The following is a 12,363-nucleotide window of genomic DNA, read 5'->3' on the forward strand; positions in this document are numbered from 1 at the left end:
CGGTTTGGGGCCCGTTTTGCATGTCAGTGATGTTTATCGCTAATGACATGCAAAGTGGGCGTAACCAACCAGTTAGCGACTGAAAGCAGTCGCTAACGTCGCTATCGCATTAGCAAGGCAGGCGTAGCGATGGAAATATTCGCCCTAAGCGCGAATATCTCCAAATACTAACACCTGCACAGACCAGTTCTTAGCCATGTTATCCAATGGGAGGTGGATAACATTGGTAGGAGCATTTTGTTGCTAATGCGTGAATAACGCTGTATTCTCAGTGATATTCACGCATTTTTGCCGCTATCGCTGGATATTTTAGCACAATGGAGAAAAACATTGCTAAACACATGTTTTCTCCGCTAACATATCCAGCGATAGGCCGCGATAAAAAAAAATGCGCTAAGCGCATTTTGCGATAAATATCACTATTTCTTGGTAATATGCCCCAAGATTCTTAGAGAGCTCCATGTGCTTTCTGAGCCTAGTGTTGCCTCTGTGGTTCAGGAATTCCAAAATATTCCACGAGCAGTGCCTGAGTTTGGGAATGGAGGGCAGGAGTAGAAATGTTGACCCTTGCCAATCCATAAATTATATCCATGTTTATCATATATGCCTGCTGTAGATCAGAGAGGAGATCTGGTCTCGTCACTAAATTTGCAGACTTGGAGATTCGGGTTCTAATCCTGGCTTCAGAACTTGACTGAAAAGTATGTGATTCCAGAAAAACAAATTGTTCTCCCTGTGGCAATTTAAAATTGCACATTTGTGAAATGTAATTCTGAACTCGTCAACCTCTTCTCAGCGTGTACGTGGACGTCGATCATTTTCCTGCACCCCGGTATCGTGTAGCTAGTTCTGTGCTTCAGGGGACACTGAGAGCTACACAACAGGGCCTGGGGGATACATTGAGCTGTGTAATCTGTAAATACATTTCTATGAACAGGCTCCTGTTCAAATATTTTTGGACAATACTAATAGCTGTTCCCAAACAACTTTCTTCACAAGAAAGGCTTGTTCAGTGGTGAAACTGCTGGACACTTTTTTTGGGTGATAGTGTAGGGTCACTCGGCAATCTCCCAGATCAAGAATGATTTACATTGGCTGGTCTTCGGTAAAGGCACACTTGAGGCTAAAATTATGGAATGGAATTCTACTCAGTCTACGTTTATTTTGGCCATTTATATCCCTAGTGCTGTCTGAAGACTCGTAAAGTTTATAAAAGTGAGCTTTGTCTATGAAGGATATACTGTCAGGGCGGAGCTTCTCGGGGGCTTATCGGTCCCTGCCCAGAGACTGTCCCCTGTCCTGCATTCCATCTGTGCCTGCCAGTTCGGGTGGTGAGGCAGGGTTTATAAGGTCTTCTCTGCACTCCGTTCCATCTGCGTCTGACAGTTCGGGTGGTGAGGCAGAGTTTATAAGGTCTTCTCTGCACTACCTTCCATCTGAGCCTGCCAGTTCGGGTGGTGAGGCAGGGTTTTTAAGGGCTTACACTTAGGCTCTTCTCTGCACTGCGTTCCATCTGTGCCTGCCAGTTCGGGTGGTGAGGCCGGGTTTATAAGGGCTTACACTGAGGCTCTTCTCTGCGCTGCGTTCCTTCTGTGCCTGCCAGTTCGGGTGGTGAGGCCGGGTTTATAAGGGCTTACACTGAGGCTCTTCTCTGCACTGCGTTCCATCTGTGCCTGCCAGTTCGGGTGGTGAGGCAGGGTTTATAAGAGCTTACACTGAGGCTCTTCTTTGCCCTGCGTTCCATCTGTGCCTGCCAGTTCGGGTGGTGAGGCAGGGTTTATAAGAGCTTACACTGAGGCTCTTCTTTGCCCTGCGTTCCATCTGAGCCTGCCAGTTCGGGTGGTGAGGCAGGGTTTATAAGGGCTTAAACTGAGGCTCTTCTCTGCACTGCATTCCATCTGTGCCTGCCAGTTCGGGTGGTGAGGCAGGGTTTATAAGGGCTTACACTGAGGCTCTTCTCTGCACTGCACAGGTGTAAGTAGTTCAGCAGTCTAGTAAAACTACAAGTCCCAGCTTTCTTATTTCTGCTGGCTAAAATAAAATTATTCTGGCTGACCCCCTTTTTTCCCACTCCACAGCATGAGACCCAATAGGTACTAGATTCACAAAACCTTTAGCTATGAATATATGACATTTACTCATGTCTTAGTTCAAGGTCCTTCTGAAACCTCGAGTCCAAACTGAGTCAAGGTTTCCTTCCTGTCTACCCTCATGCACAAAAAGTTAATAGCAGTTCTTTAACATTTGAGGCACATAGGAAAGCTAAATAAATACCCATTTACTGGCTGATTTTTGCCAAGTGAAAATAGAAAACAAAAGATTATTCCGGGCTTTCCCCTTTAACCAAAATGTTATGATCTTAGTCAAATATGTTATGTTAAATGTATTATATATAGCGCAAACTCACCTTCAGGCCTCTAAGCTCTATTTGAGAGAGTGACCAAAATCAGTGACGGTAGCTGGTAACACAAGGCAGCAAACAAAATTACGCTGTAACTAACGTCTCCCTAAATAGGAGCTTTTTAAGTTGTTTCCTGAATGTGAGGAGGACAGGTTCCCTACGAAGGCGCCCAAGTAGATTGTTCCAGATTTGTGGGAGCATGACAGAAAATGCTCTGCCCCCTTTGGATTTGGTGATATATCGGGGAAGGACTAGACGGCAGGCCTCAGACGATCACAGTGTCCAGCCAGGAACATATTTCTCCAGGCGTTCTTGTATATACACTGGTGCTTGGCCATAGATTTCTTTGTGGGCAATACAGAGTGTGTTATGTTGTCCCTTTAAGTATTTCTTAGAATTATCTTTATTCTGTGTTCTATTGTATCCAGGATTCCTTCTCTTAGCAACTGTTGGTCAGTTGCTGAGGAAGAAGTCCTGTGTAGGATGTTACCTACCTTGCTCCTGTGCTTCTTTCAATAAACTACACTTTTACTCATCTTCATGTGTGTAGTCAACTTTACAATTTTGGCGACGATCTTGCTACAAGAAGCACCAGGAAACTCAAGAACCCTATTCTAATTTTTTTAAGAATTCATCGTTTTCGAACTCCTAACTAAATGGAAGAAAACTCAAAAAGAATTCTCTTCTCTACTAGCGTTTAATTATTGAAAGCCTTCATCTCAATTATTAAAGAAGCCTACTCGACCTCCGTTTAAGTTAAAGATAATCTTCTCATCATTCACAAAGGACTCCTCGTCGTGAGTAAAAAAAACTTTTATTATCCGTTCGTACTCTACCTTTTGCGCATTACTAAAGCGATTCCATTTATTTTCCGCTTGCGCTTTTGCTCGTAAAGACTTTAAAAAAAGGAAGGAAGCATTAAATTTCTGTGCATGCATCTTTTGAATCACAAACAGTTACCTTCAGCGCGCTCCATTCCTCACGCGCTTCTGTGTTGCTGCCTCTACCGCTTGTGATGTCACTTCGCCTACACGCTGAAACGCGGCATCTCATGTGATGCGTATTGACGTTTACGCACAGCAGCCATTTTAAATCGCCATGGCAACGCTTTCAACTTCCTAAACGAGCATAGAGTACGGATTTCACCGCTAATTTCATTTTTACGCAAAACATTTGTTTTACTACCAATCTCGATTTATTTTCTATATTAATTAATTTAACCTCTAAAATGTATATCCATTTTCGTCAAGTTGGGAGTATCTAAAGAGAAGACATTATACCGAGTCATCAAGTCGACCTTCAAGTAAGCTTGATCTTTCATCCTTAAAAAAATTTTTTTTGCTTTCTCAGTTAATTAAACTTAATATTCAACATGGCTTCACAAAACTTTACTATTCAGTCTCCACAACCTTTTTGGCCATCAGGTTTGGAACCATGTATGAAATGGCTTCAATGGAAAGCATATTTTATTAACTTTATTGATACCATTGATGAAGACGGTAAAATGAAACCAGAAAAGAAAAATAAACTATTTTTACACTCGTTAGGTGCTGGTGGACTCAAAATGTATGAAGAAATGTCTAAAAGTAGCGGTGGTGGTGATTCTAATGTTTTTGATAATATTTTAAAAGACTTTGACAGTCACTTTTCTCCTAAAGTATGTATAGGTATTACTCGCTATTAGTTTTTTCGCAGGAAACAACGACCTGGAGAAAACATTGATGTATATATTGCTGAACTTAAAAAATAGCGGAAGATTGTAAGTTTGACCATCTCCAAGAACAGTTTATAAGAGATCAAGTGGTGATGCACGCTTCAAATCCTTCTATTCAAGACAGACTTTGGATAAATGGCGATTCAGACCTTAAAGATATTTTAGCCATTGTCAGGAAGGCTGAACTTTTCAGGCCGTAGTGCAAAAGCAATTAAAAATGAGGAGAAAACTATTCTTGAACAAAAATCCACCATTGATCAAACTGTTTCAAAAGTTCAAAGCAAATCTAATTATAAACAAAAATTTCAAACAAAATCTAAACCTGCTGATGTTAAAAAGAAGGAAAATTTAAAGTGTTTCCGATGTGGGAGTAGCTCACATTTGGCTAACTATAATCTTTGCCCTGCAATTAAGGAGAAATGCTCAAATTGTGGATTAATCGGGCATTATTCAAGAGCTTGTAATAGAGTCAAAAGCAAAAAGGTTAAAGTGGTTTACGATTCTTCTTCAAATGATGAAGAGGATTTAACTAACAAAGCCATGCATTGTTATGTTGATGATGATTGCATTAAAAATGTGATACCTTGTTCAATGGAAGATGAATGCATCCCAAAACCTATTGAAAAAGTTTACATATTTAATATTAATGATTCTTGTAAAAGAAATATTCTCAAAAACCTATTTGCAATATGCTTATTGGTGGAGTTCCTATTGACATTTACGCTGATTCTGGTTCTCCATATACCATCATTAATGAGAATGTCTGGAATTCTGATTTTGCATGTTATCTTGGAAATGATCTCTATACACCTGATATTTTCCCAGAAGGTTTTTCAGGTGGTAAGATTGACATGATTGGCTTCAAACCTTTGAAATTCAGGTTCAAAGGTAGAGAATCTTTTGGCAAATTATATGTAGCCACACTTGGACCTTCGGTCCTCGGATGGAGAGACCAAAGGGATTTGGATATTATATTGAATCCTAACAGTCCTGATCCTGTTTTAGTTGTCAATGAAGGGGTAGAGATTGGAGAAGCTATGCTTAAAAAATTCCCTAAAGTTTTTAGTAATAAAATAGGCAATTTTCAGGGATTTTCTCATCACATCGTTCTAAAAGATAATGCTAATCCTAAAACTTTCAAAGCTAGGAACATTCCTATTATAGTTCGAAGTGATGTGGAAAAAGAATTAGAAAAACTAGTTAAAGAAGACATTATTGAGCCCTCCAATTGGATTTCACCAGTTGTCATCGCAAGGCGTACCAATGGAAAAATCCGTCTTTGTGTTGATCTTCGTCATTTGAATGAAAACATTGTAATAGATAAATTTCCCTTACCTAAAATTTCTGAAATGTTATCTTCAGTTAATGGTGCAAAGTTTATTACTCCCATGGGGTGTTTCCAATTTAAGAGAATGCCGTTTGGCTTAGCGTCTGCTGCTGCCATTTTCCAACGCATAATGCACCAATTGTTTGGAAAACACTCAAGTTAAATTTTTTCAAGATGACATTCTTGTATATGGTGAAGATAAAGATGAACACAATTCTATCCTTGAAGAAGTGTTAAGTATTCTTGAAGAAAAAGGATTAACTATTGAATTTTCAAAATGCAATTTTGCAGTTAAATCTGTAACTTATCTTGGTCATGTTTTATGTTGTGACGGTGTTTCTACTAAACCTAAATTAGTTGATGCTATAAAAGAAGCTCCTCCCCCTACCAGTAAAGATGATATAAGATAATTTTTAGGAATGGAAGAATTTTATTCAAAATTTGTCAAGAATTTTTCAAGCAAAGTTTTTAACATTAGGCAACTTTTAAAGAGTAAAGTCAGATTTGAATGGTCTGCCTCATGTGAAAATGAATTCAATAATATCAAGTTAGACATCATTTATGCTCCTGTTTTATCTCCTTTTGATTTAGATCTTGATTCTGTAATCACTGTTGATGCCAGCAACAAAGGGCTGGACAGTGTTCTCTCTCAAATAGATGGTTTAGGGAAAGAACGTATTGTTGCATTCGCTTCAAGAGCACTTTCCGTTCCTGAGAGCAAATTCTCTGTTATAGAGAAAGAAACTCTAGCAGTAGTCTGGGCTCTTGAGCATTTTCGTAGTTTTGTGTGGGGAAAAAAATGTATAGTTAGATCTGACCACAAACCTCTCACCAAACTACTTACTACTTAAGGTCTTTATAGTGCTACAGCTAGAATAGCTAGAATGTCTATGCGGACTTTTTGTAGAACCTCCGAGTGAAGTGCCAGGAAGGTCATGTGGGAGGTGGCAGCGCTAGCCGTGGTCTCGTGGCTTCCAAATAGGAGCTCCGTGGCTGATTCCTTCAGTTCCTGCATATTCAGCTGCTCGCCGCGCCTCAGCGTGTGCTCGATCAGCAGCTGCAGGGCGTCCTTGTACTGGCAGTTCAAGTTTTTGGCCATCTTCACCTTTACGTTGTTTTATCAGGGTGGGACAGCTGTCCTTATCTTGTTGGACCTATCAGCAGCCTTTGACACGGTCGATCACAACATCTTGATCGACCGTGTCAACTCCATGGGCATCCAGGATAGAGAGGGAGATCTGCTGCTTTCCTTCCTCTCCGAACGCTCTCAGATGGTCATGTTGGGCAAATATCACTCTGCACAAATGACCTTACCATGTGGCGTCCCGCAAGGCTCATCCGTGAGTCCATTGCTTTTTAACATTTATGTTATGGACTTAGCAAGAATCATCAAGCTATATGGGATGAGCCTAACATCTTATGCTGATGACACCCAATTGGTGCTAGCGATAAAAAACAACGGAGAGAGGGTAGCAGCCAATTTCCAACAAGGTATGCTTGCCATCAGCAAATGGATGACAGATAATTGTCTTAAGCTTAATTCCGAGAAAACGGAGGTTATGATTTTCGGCAAACTCCATCCTATCTGGTCTAGTTCCTGGTGGCCTGCTGATTTAGGCTCTCCTCCCAACCCAGTTGCTAAGGTTAAACATCTTGGAGTTACTCTGGACGAAGAGCTCATGTTCGCTGTTCATGCAAATGCCATTGCATCTGCTTCCTTTTATAAAATTAAAATCATCAAAAAGATCTTACCTTACTTACCTCCTTGCTCAGGCAGAACATTGATCACTGCCTTTGTAATGTCCTCATTGGATTATTGCAATGGGCTGTTCATGAACACCCAACAGAAAGTGATTCGTAAGTTGCAATCGGTGCAGAATGCATCTGCCAGAATGCTTTCAGCAACTCCTAAGTTCATGCCTATCGCTCATGTAATAAAAAGTTACCACTGGCTTACTGTTAAAAACAGAATAAAGTTCAAGGCATTGTGCATTGCTTATAAAGCAACTCGCAATCAAGGACCTCGCTTTCTTTTAAATGCCCTATCATTTCATGTCCCCAATAGATCATTACGATCTGCTAATGCCTTCCTGATGTCCGTGCCTAGAACCAGAACGGCTTCCTGGGGTGACAGAAGTTTCTTGGTGTCTACCACAAAACTATGGAACTCACTGGACTTAGAGGTGCGATCCTCTCAATCCTTGATGATTTTTCGCAGAAAAATTAAAACATGGTTATTTAATCAATAACTCCCAGCCGCTCGCCCTCTAGAGTCTTAGTCTACTGTTACCAGCGCCGAGACGCCCTCGGGCATTTGTGCGCTCTATAAGTTTAATAAATAAATAAATAAATAAATAAATCTTTGATTTTTTCGTGGATCACAGAAGAAATGTACCCCTACAAAACACCGCAGCTGGACAATATGGCTGGTGCAGACGAATTAAAGTTTATTTGGGAATGGAGGGACATATGTCCTTTTCCAAAGCCTGAACACACTGATGGTTGAGGAAAAGCAGCTGCCCATGTGGTAAGAAAGTATTCAGCAGGATCTCGGCCTTGTCTGACTTCAGAACAACATCGCTGCTCTGGTTCAAAAGCATCAGGGCGTCCACCAGGAAGCGAATCAGCATGCGGAGGCTGTTCTCCGCCAGCACAAGGTTCTCATCCGCATCGCAGATGAGCGCAAAGCCAATGGACAGGACCCCCATCCACAGCACGCTCTTCTGGGCATTGAAGGGGTCTCCAGGGGACAGTCCGAACACCCCAAAGTCAGCATCCTGCAGAGAAAAGGGCTCATCCAGGGGCAGCTGTAGTGCACTTTCCACTACTGGTTTCCCAGAGGCCTGGCGCAGCAGAGCACATGACATCTGAACCTGCCTTGCCACAGTCAACATTTGTTCTTTCCTTCGCAATCTCTCTCTCTCTGGTCTTCTGCTTGATCGTCAAAGGTTTTGAAACTGAAGGTCCTAGAGTACAGTATTCGGCACATACTTTGGCTTCCATCTAGACCAAAGCCCAGGGTGTGGATGGTACGAGGGCAGTGCCCAGTTCCGGTGGCCAAAAAAGGTCACACCAAGGGCTGTTTTTTTGTGAGAATGACGAGCACTTCGTTCTTGTCAGGATTTATTTTCAGAGAATTCGCCGTCATCTAATTCACTGTGAATCTGAGCAGCTTTTGTGCTGATTCCTGGGCCCGACTAGAGCTGCTGATCCGGATGAGAAGTTGGGTATCATCAGCATAATTGAAGACCTGGCAGTCCATGTGAGCCAGGGTCTCCACCAGGGGTTGCAAGTAGATATTAAAGAGGAGCGGGGACAATGCGGAACCCTGAGGTACGCCGTAAGTAAGAGTGCCCTTAGCTGATGTATGCTCGCCCAACTGAACCCTCTGAGTCCGGTCTGATAGAAACTATTCTAACCATTGATGTGCTAGCCTGCTGATGCCCAGGTCAAGAAGGCGGGACGGCAGCTTTTTATGGCTGATCGTATTGAATGCCGCTGATAGATCTAATAAAATCAGGGCACTCAGTTGTTTGTTGTCAGCCATCATTCTGAGCTCGTCCAGAACAGACAACATCACTAGCTCAGTACTATGATGGTCTCTGACACCAGCCTGTCCTGCTTGGAGTAGCTGGTGATCCTCCAAGTAGGTTGAAAGTGTCCTCAGTACATGTTCTATCACTTTCGCCAGGAAGGAGAGCTGGGAGATAGGTCTATAATTCTTAAGAGTGGAAGCATCCGCACCAGGCTTCTTTAGCAGGGGGATGACCCTATCTTCTTTTAGGTTGGCCGGTAAATAGCCAGTTTCCAAGGAGTTGTTTAATAACATGGGAATCTGTTTTTCCAGCCCTGGAAGAGCCATTTTGAAAATCCTGGGAGGACAGGGGTCTGCCGGAGAGCCCGATTTGGTGCGATTCATTAGTAAAGACAGAGAGGCTGAGTCTATTTTTGTGAGTTTGTGAGTTGTGTACCAGGGTAAGGGGAGGACTGGATCTGAGAAGAGGAACCAAGATTGGTTGGGGTATTCGCAATTTCTGAGATGATATCCCTAACTTTCTGAAGAAAGAATGCCTGAAAGACGTTACAGTTGATGGGTGCGACCGTAGATTTTTTCTCAGACTTTTGACTTAGTTCTTTCAGAATTAGGAATGTCTCTTTCTGTATATTAGCTACCTCTGAAATCCTTCCCTCATAGTACTCCGCTTTCCTATTTATAATGGCTAGTTTGTAGGAGGTGAGAAGGGCTTTGTAGGTAATCAACTCAGCTGAGTCATAGCTTTTGCGCCACCGCTGCTCGGCTTGGCAGAGATTTTGTTTCCTTTCCCTCAGAGGTTCATGGGACTCCCTTACCATTGTCTCTGACTTTCTCTTTCCGTTCTGGTGCTTCTTTGTCTATGGCTTTGCCTAAGTTAGCCCAAAAAGCTTCACTCTCCTGATCAAGATTCACTATCATAGTTTAGTTTTTAAGGGCGGGAGGTTGAGCAGGGTGGCTTCTAGATGATCTGCCTCGATTTTTCTCCAATTTCTCACCTTTCTCCACACCGGTGGTGGTTGCAACAGTTGACTGTCACTCGGAGCCCAACATCTGAGCTGTGAATGATCGGACCATGCGCAGGGACTAATATCGGTTATAGCCGCCCAAAGCTGCGATACATTTATTTCCCCACCTCCTTTTTCCTTCATTATCACATGTGAAAGCACCTTCAAATATCTGCCTTCAGAATACAAGCTGTACTAAACATATTGTGTTTAAATTAATAAACTATAATGTTTAATTGATAAGGACCTAGCTAGGTTACATAAAGACACATGACAACGGGATTGCCGCTTAGTTCAGTAGTGGCATTGTGACCAGGGCAGGGGTAGGAAGGATTCTAAGATCACAGTTAAATCATATGGGGCAGATTTACAAGCCTCTTGTGTCACTTTTGTGCTGCCGTTGCGTCACATTTTGTGACGCAGCAGCGGCTAAACAATGCGCCACATTGCGGCCCTTTTACAACGTAACACATCTAGGGAGCTGCGTCACATTGTAAAGCCCTGTGCCACATTATACCTGCGTCAGGTATAATGTATTCAGGGTGGGTGTTTCCACGTAGGAAAGCGTCTTAGAACTGAAGCAGTGAAATCGACAAGATTTCACTGCACCACTTCGAGGACACCTCTGCGTCAAAACCATACGCCTGCTTGGAGCAGGCATAAGGAGTGACGGAGCACAATAAGTATAGGCCTCTCCATGCATTGCTGGAGTTGCATTGTCCTTGCGACACAACTCCAGCAATGCGTGACTTTTACACCAACAGATGCGTAAGAATTTCTGATGCACCTGTCAATCCTGGCGCCATGGTGCACTGTATTGTAAATAGGACGTATCCATGGTTGCACAGGGGTTTTGCACGCAGGCGCAGGGAAACTGATTCATCTCTGCTTTAAAGCAGAGATGCGTCAGTTTTTTGTAAATCTGCCCCCAACTCTTTTATAAGTATGTCTCAGTGCAGTGATATAACGTGACATGTTAATGTCAAAGATTCTGCATGTTAAGGAAATACACTTTTTAAAATTTTGAAGAGGCTTTATCGTATTTTACCTAGGGTTTGTCGCATGATTTACATGGAAACATTCTCATGCTCGGCTTGTGTACTTCAGGTCAATTGGGATATGACGGAGGTTATGGTCCTAGGTAAGAATCCTTTTCTCTGGGGTCCACAGCATTGGCCGGCTTCTTCGGGGGCTCTTCCCAATCCTTCACCTAAAGTCTAAAACCTGGGCCTTTTGCTGGATAATAGTCTATCTACGTAGCCTCAGATAGCTACGGTCATATCCTCCTGCTTTGGGGTGCTTAAATGGATGAGTAAAATTATCTGGATGCCCCCCTTGCCAGCTCAAACAACTCTGATTAAAGCTCTTGTTCTAACAAGACTAGATTTCAGCAATGTGTTATATTTGGGCACTGGTGAGATCTCGATTCAACTAATACAGCTGGTCCAGAGCTCAGCCGCCATACTTCTGTTTCGACTCCAAAACATGCTTCTGTTTCTCATCTTTTCCATGACATCCACTGGCTTTCGATCACTAAGCTCATCCAATCAAAAGCCCTGTGCAATATATACAGGGCAAATGCTGGTTTGGGTCTGTGCAATATTCAGGAGCTGGGGGTGCCCTATCAGCCCACATGTGTGCTAAGATCAAGGAACCAGGACCTGTGTACTGTGCCTAGGTTTAGACCGGTTCGTATGGGTGGGTGCTCTTTAACTGTTTTTGGCCCCAAACTGTGGAACACTCATCCTTAGTCTCTGAGAAAGTGTAACCTCAATGCTCGCATTTCAAAAAAAGCTGAAGACTTGGGTATTCTAAGCAGTGGCTATGTCACCCTAACTTCTTGATTAGTGCTAGGAAACACTATGTGAGCAGCTATTGCACTTTATAAGACTATAAATAATAATATGATTAGTTTTTGGGAAAAACAATAGTCTGGTGAGACCACTAAAGCCTGCTCAGAGGCCAGACCTAAAAAGGATCAACTAATTGCAGATGGGCTGCTGAGCATATTCTTATCTCTTCCACTTTGTTCTAGTCTACTTACTATTTCCATGATCATATGAGCATTGTGAATAGATTAGCATGGCTTGGCTCAAGTCCCCCCCGCATCTATCCAACATCCTTGATTCTGGGAAGATCACTTAAGCTCTCCATGCTATAATGCCCTTGGGCCAAGATTGCACTATATAAAACTGCAAAATAAATATGTTGCCTCAGTGGAGTCTGCTAAATGTTTTGGAAGGGAAGGAAGTGTAAGGAAATAAAGACATACTCACGACTTAACCAAATCTTAAAAACATCTTTGGACCTGTTTGTCTGCCTTCGGAGGCAAATCGGGTGGTTTCTCAATGATGCCCCAGTTAAATAAGTGGCGGAAGGTGG

The 12,363-nt window shown here is 42.5% G+C and overlaps 1 pseudogene; it reads right to left on the bottom strand.

Annotated features, from left to right (window-relative positions):
* Positions 1–7,881: 7,881 nt before the first annotated feature.
* On the bottom strand, positions 7,882–8,473 carry LOC144751957 (AP-5 complex subunit sigma-1 pseudogene; annotated as a pseudogene).
* Between the last annotated feature and the right edge of the window lie 3,890 nt (positions 8,474–12,363).

This window comes from Lissotriton helveticus, chromosome 4_2 (assembly GCF_964261635.1).
Source record: "Lissotriton helveticus chromosome 4_2, aLisHel1.1, whole genome shotgun sequence".
Lineage (NCBI taxonomy): Eukaryota > Metazoa > Chordata > Amphibia > Caudata > Salamandridae > Lissotriton > Lissotriton helveticus.